The sequence below is a fragment of the Macrotis lagotis genome, chromosome 3, assembly GCF_037893015.1.
Source record: "Macrotis lagotis isolate mMagLag1 chromosome 3, bilby.v1.9.chrom.fasta, whole genome shotgun sequence".
NCBI classification, from domain to species: Eukaryota; Metazoa; Chordata; class Mammalia; order Peramelemorphia; family Peramelidae; genus Macrotis; species Macrotis lagotis.
This window is the reverse complement of record NC_133660.1, coordinates 165,494,115-165,508,190: the sequence shown is the minus strand read 5'-3', so window position 1 is coordinate 165,508,190 and position 14,076 is coordinate 165,494,115. Positions and strand designations below refer to the sequence as shown.

At 35.5% G+C, this 14,076-nt stretch overlaps 1 protein-coding gene across 2 annotated transcripts in view; it reads left to right on the top strand.

The window, feature by feature from the left end:
- Positions 1–6,767, top strand: part of SPATA18 (spermatogenesis associated 18) — a 107,895-nt gene extending 101,128 nt beyond the window's left edge. Inside the window, exons 16-17 of one of the 2 annotated variants that reach the window (XM_074229448.1) lie at positions 6,295–6,332; positions 6,486–6,767. The gene's annotated coding sequence lies outside the window, so the exon portion shown is untranslated. The remainder of the gene's footprint in view (positions 1–6,294; positions 6,333–6,485) is intronic. The other variant, XM_074229447.1, reaches the window with a different exon arrangement.
- The last annotated feature ends 7,309 nt before the right edge of the window (positions 6,768–14,076 follow it).

The following is a 14,076-nucleotide window of genomic DNA, read 5'->3' as shown; positions in this document are numbered from 1 at the left end:
ATCACAAGGGATCAGGAGAAGATGCATTAACTATGATGCCAGTTTCAGAAAATGCCTTTCGTAAGCTAATAGTGAACTTATATCCTGATACTTTATTCAACTAAATAAAGTTATCTAATCTATCTGTGCAAAATCTAGTGTGCAAAATCATTAAGCACAAAAAAAGAACAAAATGGTACTTATCCCAGCAACAACAATTTTAGTAAATAAGTGTAAAACCCTCAATACATGTTAGTTTGACAAGGAAAAAATAGCAAGACTCAAGACACTGAACTTGAATCAGGAAGTCAAATATAATTTATGGATGAAGGTAATATTTACAAATATCATGATCTTCAGTTATGACCATACTGATGCCAAAGTTATTAAGGATAAAATTATGATTTTCTATGTCAAGAGGCTCATTAGTATCTTGAAGTCAAAATTAAATGGGTAAAATGTGTTTATGAGTTAATGTCCACTGGAATAATAACATGAATATTAGCAGGTTTAGAGAATATCCAGATAAAATGCCCGATTTGAAAATTTGTTTTTCTTGATGATGTTTTTTCCTCCAGTAGAGGAGGGGAGAAAATAAATACTTATTGAAAAAATGAAAAATTTGAAAGTATCCAAACAAAAGTTTGAAAAACAATAATCAAATATAGAACTTAGTACCTAAGGCAGCTCTTTAGAGATGAACATATGCTCATCAAAAATGAGGAAGAATATTGAGACACATATCCTTAGATTACATGTTAGGTTATAATTTTACAGAAATAATTTCTGAACAGATAGATATTGCTTTGCAGAATAATGAAAAAGGATGGTAATAGCTATGTAAGTAATTCATATTGCTTTTCCACTGGATGGAGTCTATGAAACAGCTAAGATCTAGAAATGGAAATGAAAAACTCTCCTAGGATATTCATATGAACTCAACTAACATTTTATCAGTGAAGATGTGTTAAACAAATAGCTGAATCAGACATTTATTTACAGGTAGAGACAGGTTCATGATAGTAACACATGAGCATTCATTGCTAACCAGTATCAACAGAAAGTTCATCTTCAAGGGTCCCAGATTTAATAATAGCTGGCATTTTTATTAAACCTAATATGTGCTAGGAACATTGTTTAGCATTTTAGAAATATATAATTTATTTGTCATAAGAACCCTAAGACTTAGATGTTAGATTTTACAACTGAGTTTGTCACTCAGCTAATAAGAATCTGAGACTGAATTTGAATTGTCAGGACCAGCTGTCTATCTTACTGCCTAACTTCTATTTTTTTTTTTGTAAGGCAATGGGGTTAAGTGGCTTGCCCAAGGTCACACAGCTAGGTAATTATTAAGTGTCTGAAGCCAGATTTGAACTCAGGTACTCCTGACTCCAGGGCTGGTGCTCTGTCCACTAGGCCACCTAGCTGCCTCTCCTAACTTCTGTTAATACAAATAGACTCTCTAAAATATCCTTGAAAAAAACAACAATTAAATGATACTAGAATTGGAGCAAAATTACAGACACAATAATAGCCCTCAAATGTTTGGACATAACATTGAGTCACAAAAATGAAGAATAGCATTTTAAATAGATGTTACTGTGTAAAATACTCATAACCTCTAGTTTATTTGTGATGAAGTATTCTCCAAATATAGAGACCCAATGGAAGAAATAAAACCATGTGGGAACAAGAAGAAGTATTTACCATCCCATTGTCCTATCTCCTTTTGGAGGTATTCCAAAGATACTTTCAAGGAGTTTCCAGAAGATGAACTGGCATTCCAATACTGTCAATCAATTAAAAAAAATTATTTTGCCTGTCTGCTCAGTAGTTTGCCCAACATTAAACCTAAATGAACAATAATAGGATAGCAATAAATTCCAAGACTGTTTCTATTGCTGCTGAGAGATCTAAGGCCACTGAAAAGCAAAGGAATTTGTGTGCTCCCTTTGGGATTTTAAAACTGCTCAGGATTTTATTATGAAATATAGCAAAGTAAACAGGTTTAAAAAACTTTTCCTCCTGAAGTGTCAACAAGCACTATAGGACAGGGTGAATAACAAAAGGCTAGGTTCTGTTGCTTGGTAGACAGAGACTGAGACAGAGAGAAAGAGATAAGGAGGGATAGGGATGAAGACAGAGAGCTGACTGGGTCAGAGAGAGAGAGGACTGGCCAGGTCAAGTTTGAGCAAGAGTGTGAGAGAGAGCAAGAGAAAGAGATAGGAAAAAGGGCAGACAGCCATGAGGCTTGGCTTAGTCTGGCCACATGGCATGGGGGAGACTCATGATGCTCCATGGGGGTCTAAGAAAGACTGAGAAAAACCTGTTGGTTGGAAGTTCAGAGTCAAAAAAGAAGAAGAAGAAGCAAGAATGGGGTAGTGATTCCTGTTAAATACCCTGTGGGAGGTTGGACAAGGGGTGGCACTTGGGGAGTAGTCTTGCACCTTGGGCCAGGTATTTTTCAATGGCAAGCTGCACACTGGTCTTTCCAAGGTGCTTGATCCCCAAGTTCAACATGTCATATCCTGTCATGCCATCATCTATAGCCAAGGTTATTTGAAGGGGAAAATGGAAGATAGGATATAAATAATAGGGGTTGGGGAGACAGGATGCAATCAACAGTTTACATCTCAGTAGCAAACGGCCTTCCACAATTAACATGATTTTAACAGCATTGAAAAGTTACAGAATTTGTTTCTGCTACATTCATAATTCTCTGTATCATTCCTATTTCAAACATAAAGATAAGCATGTAATAATATTATCATTATAAATATTATTATTATTTTGGCCAAATACAGATAGAGTTGATCTTTTCCATAATGTGTCACAGGAAGGCCCTAAAGACAAAGGTTTTCAAACTAGATAGGAAGGATGCCTCCAGCTGGGATGAAAATATTCCTTAACTCTGATGCCAATAGCTTTTTGAACTGATAATTTCTTCATGTGGGTGGGAAAAGACAGAAACAGAATGTTCTTTATATTCCTGTAACAAGTTCTCCTCTCATGTTATCAGCTAACATTCATTCAGATGGAATATAGAACTGATTTTTTTAGAAAAATATTTCACCCATCCCCTGCCATTAGTGTAGACTAATATACTATCTTGCACATATATACATTCAATATATAAAATGAATCTATCTGATGAAGTTGGGGAGAGTGGGATTCCTAACTGTTTTTCAAGTTTCCATATTTTGTTCATTGCCAATGTCAATCAAATCAGGATGTTTAGGAGAAGTCTATAAAAAGCAAAGTGAATTTGTGAGCTGAGGCATGTCAAGTTAAATATACAACTGAATAGAAGTAGGAAGGAGCCTTTGTGATATATATTTAAGGTTTGTATACAAGCTGAAATCACTCTGATCTGCAGCATTAATAAATATATACTGGCTTCTAATTGAGTAATATAAAAACTCCTTCCCTTCTTATCATTTATATTTTTATATATTTATTTTTATATGTAATTAAAAAATTAGACTAGTCAGTGAAATAAAAAAAGCATTTCTAATAAGAGAAAGATTTTGAGACCCTCCTGAGACAAACATTTATGCATTATGTCCACTGGCTGGACTAGGGAGGATATATACAGTCTTCACAATGTAGCCTTCTAAGGTATGAATGGGACACCTAGATAGTATTGTGTATAGAACACTGTACTTGAAGTCAGGAAGACCTGAATTGGAGTCCAGTCTCATATACTTACAAGATGGGCAAGTCACTTATTTGCCTCAGTTTTCTCATCCATAAAATGAGAAGAATTTGCAAACCATTCTAATATCTTTGCTAATAGAAACCCAAATGGGAAAATGAAGAATCAGACCCAACTCAACAACAGCAAAAAATGTGCACAAAAAAGGGAAGGGTCTATAATTCTGTCTGCTCTGGACACACACACACACACACACACACACACACACACACACACACACAAACGCACAGTCTTCCACCAATCTATAACCAAACAGATAAATATTAGGCAATTATCTGTGGTACATAGAGTTTAAGTAACTTGTTCATGGTCAAGTGATGTGCCCAGGGTCACATAACTAGTAAGACTCGGAGGCATGATTTGAACATATGTCTTTCTGAATCCAAACTCAATGCACTATACCATACTGTCTTTAATTCTAAAGTATAGCCTGTTTTTAAAAAGACAGAAGGAAAAGAAAGAGAAAAATAGGGAAAAAGAAAAAAGTCTTCTGGGGGCAGGTGAGATAAGAGTCAGCTAGATGGAACATGATCAAAATATTTACTTCCTTTTGGTTTCTATTGTCTAGGATCAGATATACAAACAATTAGTCAATCTTGGTGTTCTGCCTGATTATTTAACAAGCTGATGCCTCTGGTTCACCATCTTTCCTTACTATAGTGCATTTGGAGTCAGGACATTTGGGTTCCAATCCTGGATCTTCAACCTTGGGAAAGATTTCTTAACCTTCTTGTAACTTAATTTCCTCATCTGTAAAATGAATGGGGTTGAGCTTTTGAGATCTCTCCTAGTTCTAAATCTATGAACACAGATTAAAAATCTCTACACAATTATGAACAGGTTATTAGGATGACTTTTTCATAATAAATTAGGTAGTCTAGAATAATGGACAGAGTGATCTCAGTCTGGAAAATCTAGATTCATGACATATATACTGGTTATGTTACCCTGTATTAATAACTGTGCCCCTTGAAAAGACTAAAAATTTCAGAGACAGATCAGAGCTCTATTGGCAAAGGAAGTTCCATATATCAGGATTATTTTATACTAAGAAATTATAAGTTTAGTAAAAAGAAAATCCAAGAATTATGTCAATATCAACCAAAAAATAAAACATTTAACAATAGCCATGTAGGCTATTTTATAGGAGACTTAGCAACTTTCATCAATTGATTCATAGAATCATAGAATCTAAGAATTGGAAGGAATTTTTCATATTAAAAAGCAGCATGTGGAGTGAAAAGTATGGTATATTGAGAGTCAAAAGAACAGTTTTGTTCAAACAAGAGTTTGAATCCCAGTCCTACCACCTTTGTGACCTTGGGCAAGTCACATAACCTTATTCTAGACCTCATTTTCCTCCTATGTAAAATGAGAGTTTGGGCTGGATAGCCTCTAAAACTAAAGAGCTAAGCTAACTATCTACTACTGTAAGCAGACTACTAGGCTAATACATGAGGAAGTTGACATTAGAAGAATGGTGGAGATAGAGATGATTAAATTCTACAAACATTTATTAATCACCTAATCACCAAAGTTCTAAATAATGGGTATACAAAGACAACATTGAAGCAGTTCTTGCCTTAAGGAGTTTACATTCTATAGCGGGCAGAGAATTCTAATACTAGCTAAGTGACACAGTGACTGGGGTTTTGGGCTTTAAATCAGGAAGACTGGAGTTCAAATGTGATCTCAGGCACTTAACACATTTCCTCATGTATAAGATGCACCCTTTTATGAAATATTTTGGGTCTAAAAACTGGAAATGTCATATAGTAATTGTAGATTTTTTTACTTGCATTTCCTATCTTTTTGCACTTGTTCACTGGATCAGGATGGGATGAAACTCTGGTTTGAGAAAGTTTGGAGCAGGAGTCCAGGTGGGCTCTTCACAAACTTGTCCTATTGGTGCTTCATTAGTTCAGAGCACACATAACAACAAACACAAAGAAGGTTGCTGTAGAACAAAAAACAAAACTTCCCATCATACCTGGAGGCTTGATATCCCAGGTCCAACCACTTGATGTCAGCATTAGCAAACCCTTCAAAGCTGCCATGAGAGAAGACTAGAACCAATGGGTAAAGTCTCTAGGGATAATTTAACACCAGCAGGAAGAGTGAAGAAACAACTATAGAAGTTTATAGTTGAATGAAAAGGTCCTGGGATAATATCAAGACTGTGATCATTGTCAAGTCATTTAAAAAGTATGGCATTTCAAATGCCATGGATGGAACTGAGGATGAGGCAGTATATGAAGATAGTGATTCATCATCAAACACAGAAGAGGACAAGCTAATGGATAGGAGTTTTGACAATGATGAGAAGTCGTATGAATTTTATGATGAATAACAAATTTCAGGCCCCCAAATTAAGGTGAGTCTTGGACATGGAGAAATACAGCACTAGCTGAGTGACCCTAGGGAAATCATTTTACCTCTATCTGTCTTAGTTTCCTCAACAGTAAAATGAAGATATTAATAACCCCAACTTCTGAAGGTTATTGTGAAGCTCAAATGAGATAATAGTTGTAAAATACTTAGTATATGCCTAGCAAATAGTAGGTACTTAAAAATTGCTTTTTTCCTTCCTTCAACAGGCTAGCTAGGATTCTCTGAAATTCTTCGAGAGACTTCTGTAAGTGAAAATGGTCTAATTGAAATAGGAGAAAATTAGAGGACAGAAAAATTAAGATGTATGGTATCTATTATATAATTTGCATTAAAGTTTTATGTGGTATTTATTATCCAGGAGTATTCAACAATATCCCATTTTTTGTTTTATTTTTAGCTTCTCATTTCAGAGAATGCTAACATCTTTTTAGGGAAGAACTCTCCAAAGACTTTATCAGCTGTTGCCAAAAACCAAGCTGCGGTCCTTCAATTTGAAGATCTATGGAGTTTTTGCACCTTAAGTTGAATCCTGAAAGTTCAAATTGCGCCAATTTCTCATCACTAAGAAAAATAGAATTTCCTCTGCATTGAACCATTTGCAGGTGCAATATGGTTTTAAAGGCCTGGGGTAGGGGGCAAGGATGGGACCTTAAAACTTTTCAAAGTCAATTGGAACATATTCCAACCTTTGTATTTTGTCTAAATATTCCAGAACAGAAAAGTCCTGTAAGATGCTATTATTCAAATTCTTATCCAATTAGAAGGAATATCTACTTCACATAGAAATGCAATGTTCTTGGCAGTCAACCTTTTGTAGCGACCCACAGGGCTTTTTTCTTATCATTCTCTTCTCCTTTGTGTCTAGAGAATGTCTTTAACGTGTGGGTACATTGGGTCAGGAAGCAATAATAAGTTTGTTGGGACTCATTTGCAAAGGAATAATTTATGACTTTAAGAGGGAGAGAGAAGATTCTCTGATACAAATTGGTTATGTTCATTCTGTTTTTGTCTGTGTTCATGACATGTGTCAGCATTATATCTTTTCTAAGAGAAAAGCTTCATGGGATCATGGATAGGGCATGGTTTGATTTCAGGTGCCTGCAACTCTTCCCCAAGAATTTCCCTACTGATTAAAAAATAGATCCAAATTAAGAGGGAAGTAGTGTGCTCTAGATCATAAAAAAAGGAGAAAGAGTACTGGGTTTAAATCATGACTGTTCTTCATGCCCTTGGGTATGTTATTTAATTTTCTGTACTACAGTGTTTTCATCTATAAGATAATCATGCTTGACTAGATGAGCTATAGGTGCCTTCTATTTCTAATCTTATTAATCCCATTTCTCTATTTCTCTTATTATTTAAAATAATAATTATTCATATTTTTCAAAGTGGATGCAATGTGTCTTAGAAATAATGAGTTAAAAATTTTATTTTAGGGGCAGCTAGGTGGCACAGTGAATAGAGCACCAGCCCTGAAATCAGGAGTACCTGAGTTCAGATCTGACCTCAGACACTTAATAGTTACCTAGTTGTGTGGCCTTGGACAAGCGACTTAACCCCATTGCTTTACCCCCCCCATCTAAAAAAAAAGAATTTTATTTTAATGAATGTGACAAACACTATTATTCTATAAGAAATAATGAGCAGGCAGATTTCAGAAAAACCTGGACAGACTTATATGGACTGACACAGAGTGAAATCAATGAAACCAGGAGAACTCTGTACAGAGTCACAGCAACAATGTGTGATGACCAACTATGATAGACTTATCTCCTCTCTGTAGTACAATGATCAAAGACAATTCTAAAAGACTTGTGAAAGAAAACACCATCCACATCCAGAGAAAGAACCATGGAATCTGAATGCAGACCAAAGCATACTATTTTCACTTAAAATTGTTTTTTGTATGTGTTTTCCCTTTTGTTCTGATTCTTTTTTATAACATAACTAATATGGAAATATGGTTAACATGATTGTACATGTATAATCTACAATCAGATTACTCACTATCATGGGGAAGAGGAAGGGAAGGCAGGAAGGGAGGGAGAAAAATGTGGAACTCAAAATCTTACAAAAATGAATGTTGAAAACTATTTTTACATTTGGAAAAAATAAAATAAAATTAATAAAAAGAAAACAAATAATATTCTGAGAGAAATTTTGAAAAAAAATTATTTTATTGCGGGAAATGAATAAGCATACACACATATAGGTAGGTAGATAGATAGCAGCTGAATGATATAGTTGATGAAATACTGAACCTGGAGTCAGAAAGACTCTTCTTTCTGGTCTCATAGGGGTGGCTAGGTTGCACAGTAGATAGAGCACTGGATAGAGCAGTGGATAGAGTCAGGAGTCCTTGAGTTCAAATCTGGCCCCAGACACTTAATAATTACCTAGCTGTGTGGCCTTGGGCAAGCCACTAAACCTCATTGCCTAGCAAAAAAGGAAAAAAAAAGTAAAGAAAAAAACTAAAAAAAAAGAAAAGCTGGCCTCACATACTATGTGACCCTAAGCAAGTTGCTTAATCCCATTTGCTTCAATTTCCTCATCTATAAAATGAATTTCAGAAGGAAATGGAAAAACCACTCCAATATCTCTGCCAAGAAAACCCCAAATGGGGTCATAGAGAGTCAGACATGGTTGAAAAATGACTTAGCAACAATTATATACCCACATGTGGGTCTACACATGTGCATGCACATAAACACATGATTCATACATACACATATATATATATACTATATCACATCTATACTATATATATACTATATCAGATATGTATTATATATAATATAGTATAAAATAGCACATGGTAGATTATATATATATATATATATATATATATATATATATATATATATATATACATATATATGGACATAGCCTAAATCTTTTAAAACATTTTCTTATTTGATCCTCACAAGAACCTTGAGGTAGGTGCTATCATCATCACCATTTTACACCTGAGTAAACTGGGGCGAACAGATGCTGAGCTCGAGGTGCCTACTATGTCTAAATCCACAATCTTATTAATAATGCAATCTTTCTATGTCTCTTACTATCTAGAATAATAATTATTCATATTTTCTAAAATAAGTACAATGTGTCTTAGAAACAGATTTGACCAGGGTCACACAGCTAGCAGGTATATGAGGCCAAATTTAAATCCAGGGCAGTATTCCACCCATTGAATGTAGGAAATGATTGAACTCTAAGGGGAAAGAAAAAATTTTAAAATTGGTGCAGAGAGTAGAGTCAATGTTGAAATTAAGAGGACTTAGGCTGAAGGCTTGCCTCTGAGACATGGCCTGTGTGAACAAAAGTCTTAACCTGAGTGCTGAAGACAGATCTAAGTTGTAGAAAAGGTATCAGACTGTATTGGTAAGGGATTTTCTTTACCTGGGAATTCCTTGAATCAATGAAATCACAGACCTAGTCACTATCTCTAATCAATGAAATGATCTAGGTTTAATAAATGGAGTTCCTGTTGAAATTGTGATAAGCATCACTTGACCACAATTCCTCAGCAATACTTTGGAAAGGGCAATCATAATATGTTAGGACTGGAAGGGACCTCTAAGGTAATTTAAGATAATTTAGTTTAGGCAATGGCAAACTACAACCCAGTCCAAATCTGACCCCACACCTGTTTTTGTATGGCCTTCAGGCTTTGTTCAACAATGTACAATCCATTTTTAGATGAAGAGTCATAGGAAGACTGGCAGCTGGACTTGATTTGGTCTGCACACTGCAGTTTGTAGACCCCTTATCTATCCTAATTCCTTTTAGTCTACAAATGAAGAAACTGATACTCATAGGGGTAGTATGATTTGTCAAAGGTCATGGCAGTTTCTCTGAAAAAAATATTTTAATGAATTATAAGCCACTCTTTTCCAACATTGTGACAGTTGGCAGCCAAGGCAATATTAGGTTGCCTAAACAGAGAGGATCTTCCTGGGATGGACAACACTGGAAGAACTGGGATCCATTTTAAGAAGAATATTGATAAACAGAAGATTCCAGAGAAGGACAACCAGGATGATGTAAAGCTCCAAATTATGCCACATGAAGACAAAGTGAATGGAAGTGTTTAGCTTGGTAAGAGGGGTTGGAGAGAGAAGGACTTGGTAAATGGCTTGAGGTATTTGAAAGGTTCTTTAAGAGAAGCATGGTTAGATTTATTCTGCTTGGCTCTAAGGGACTTGACCTTAGGGAGTTATGTGTGGAACTGGCAAAGCTGAAGAGCTGCAAAGAAGAACACCTTTCAGATATGTTCTGTAGAGAATTCTTGTTTAGCTTTAGTTTGGAATGCTGAAGTTGTTTCCAATTCTAAAATGTTAAGCCAGTTCTTTTAAAGCTAGTCCTTGCCATGCCTGCTTTCTGGACACAGCCTCATCTTCCTCCCTTTGTAATCTTGTATTTTTCCTTGGCCCTCAGCTTTCTGCCTTATCTTTGCAGGAGACTAGGTCTCTACTCGTTATATACCAATATGGATTTATTTTTCTCTTTGCCACTCTCCTTGGTTCTTTTCCTTAAGATTGTAGGCTTCTTGAGTTCAGGGGCTATCCTGCTAGCTTGTCCCCAGATGATGTGCCTAACATAGAATAGTCACTTAATAAATTATCTATCCATCTCTCTATCAACTCTATCTGTCTGTCTGTCTGTTTATCTATCTATCCTATCTCCTTCCATCTATCATCTAGGTAGCTATCACAAATCCAGGACTAGAATTCAGGCCTTTTGACTTCCAGACCATCACTTAGCATAAATGAGGAAAATTTGGGGCTCTTCTTGCTCCTTGAAAAAACATCGAAGTCAAGTAAGACTGTGAAAGACTCCAAGGATGATAGCAAATGTTGCTGGGAAGCTGACAATTTAAATCTTGCTTAAAAGTATAAATCTAACTTTAATTACTCTAAGATTTTTCTAGAGGATTATGTCTGGATAAATTTAAGATTTTGTTTGACTAATCTCTTCAGACATGTCAATTTGCCTTCAGTTTAATGATTACCAGTCATGATCTAAAGTTATTTGAGAATGTCAGATGAACACTGGGCAAATGTGCACACAAACACACACACACACACACACACACACACACACACACATATATATATACACTATATATATGTTTATCTATATTAAATAAGTACTTTGTTTTTATTTCAAAATATATCAGAAAAATTGATTGAAATGGAGGCTCTACTGGAGACATGAAAAGAGTTCTGAATTTGGAAATTGAAGGTTTGGGTTTGAGTTTCAGCTCTGCCATCTAGGAAGAAGTTACTTAATAACTATGAGGCTTAGTTTCTTATCTATGAGAGTATTGGAAAAGATGATTTCCAAGAGTGCTTCTAGCACAGATTACTTTAACCCAAACTTTCTACCTCTTTGCAAAATATAGGGCTATGTATATAGTTATGATGATGTTTGTCCTTTGTTCTCAAAGAAAATCATGACATCAGGGAGATTATGTCTTGACAAGAACATGAATTGAATTTGAGTGAGGGAGCCACCTAGGTCCAGTGGCCAGATATGGATCAGGATGACTGAAGATGGCCCTGGATACAAGGTAATCAAGTTAAGTGACTTGCCCAAAGCTATTAAGTGAAAGAGGCTGAATTTTAACTCAGGTCCTCCTGACTTAAGGCCTGGCCCTCTACCCATTGGGCTATTTAGCTGACCCTATGTACATAATAGGTGCTTAATGAATATTCAATTAAATTAGATTGCAGAATGCTTGGGGCAGACCTCTGAATCTATTTTGAGACAGCTCTGAATGGGGAATAAAGCTGATAGATGAAGGTTAAATTTGAAATTGAACAAATAATGATAAGTGAAATAGAGCTTGGTGGTGGTAGTTTAGTGATCTCCAGTAGATTTCCATGTGATACAAATGTAGTGAAATAATAGGTACAATATCACACTCCAAAAGGGTTCTATGCCTAAATTGATTGGTAGATCTCAAGTTCAATCTGACTTACTCTATTTCATAGGATAAAGAGCTGGAAGGGACCTTAGAGATCATCTAGCCCAATTCCCTTATTTTGCAGATGAGGGTTTGAACCTAAATTTTATGATTTCAAATTAAATAAACTTTCCCTTGAACTATGTTGCCTTTCCTGAAGCTGTGTGTGTATGTATATATGTACATACATTATATATTATATGTTTATTTCCTTTCCCCTCCTATCCTTTAGTAGAAAATTTCATCTCCTACTTAATAGAGAAAAAAGGTAATTATTTCTGAAATATTATTTCACTTCTCTATAACAAACCCTCTTTATAATGTTTCCCAATCACTCCTGCTTTTCTCATGTCTCTGAGGAAGAGTCAGACTTCCTCCTCAAGGATTTTTGCTTTTACCATTGACTTTACACCCTCCTATTTCCTCTAGGATGTTACCTCTATCATCTTTAATTGCTTATTATCAACTGGCTATTTACCCAAATATTACCAGATCTACTTCAATCTTAAAAATTCTAATCCTTATTTTCATCCCAAGTTCCACTTTTTATTCTAGAAGCACCTCTTTTTTTTCCTCCCCCATAAGTAGTCATACATAGTTCAAGAACAAACAAATGAAGGAACTATCAAAATATTTGGACAAGGATCAAAGGAAGGAGAAAGAGATATTATGATGGGAGTATATTACATAAAACTCAGCTAGAAGGAGGAAAAGGATTGATGGGTTCTTGATGAAAACCACAAAGGTGGCATGTAGAGAGGACAGAAGGGTAATGAGGGACTTCAACTAGCTGGGCATCTGTTGGATGCCTTTCTACTAAGAGCTGAGCAGTAGACACATTTTTCTTGATATGTCTTGCTGATAGTTTCATTTCACTGAAGGGAGACATGATGAGAGAAACTGGTACTCTGAACTTGACTTACTAACAAGCAGGAAATGTTTGTCAAGGCAGAAATGATAGGGAACTTGGGAAGAGGGGACTAAACTCTCCCAGAATTCATTATGGACAAGGAATGGCAATCTGTACATATTCTGATATACACCCTTGATTTGGGGACTATATATTTCAGAGAGTTCAGAAAAAAAGTGGAATTGATCCAAGAAGGGTGAGGGATATTTTTAAAATTCCAATTAATAGACAGTCCATTTTTATGATGCATAACAAAAATAAAGAGTGATATTGAAAGAGACCAATGTGGCTTAAAGTTACTAAGAAATGAGCTAAGAGAACACTGAAGGGCCATCAGTAAGCTCCAATCCTTAGGCTCAGGTGAACTACATTCCAGGGTACTGAAAGAGGTTGCAAATGTGATTATCAATGACTCTCAGTGATTACTGAAAAATGGTAGTGGAAAAGGGGTGATCTCCAAATCAGAGAGTCATAGGAAATAAAATGATTTCAAGCCAGACTGATCTCATATTCTTAAAATACCTGAGGTATTTTAAAAGTTTTGCACAATAGCCCTGTGAACAAGATTGAGAGATGCAGAATGAATAATAGTACAGTAGATTTTGAAATGTTTGAATAAGATGCAAAAAGAAGTAATTTAACAGATTAATGTCAATCTAAGAAAGAGAATGACTCACTGAAATGTCACATAGAGTTTTATTACTCATTCTAATTTCTTTGACATTTTTAGCAATGACTTAGATGAAGGCATAGAGACCATGTTTTTAAACATCCAGATACTATGATGTTTGGAGAGTTAGCCAACATGGCAGATAACAAAATCAGGATCCAAAAAGATCTTGATATGTTGGAAAATGGCCAAATCTAAAAAGATAAGATTAAATATGGATAAATGTAAAGACCTACCTTTCAGAAAAAGAATCAACTTCACATCAGGAAGGATGTTGTTAGCCAGTTGTCAAAGGCAGTGTCACTCTAGAGTCAAAAGAATCAGGGTTCAATACCTATGGGTTTACCTCTGTGACTTTGGGCAACTCACAATCTCAACTTGTGGTCATGACTCTTGGGTAAGACACAGCTTCAGGTCTCAGGTTTCCTTATCCATAA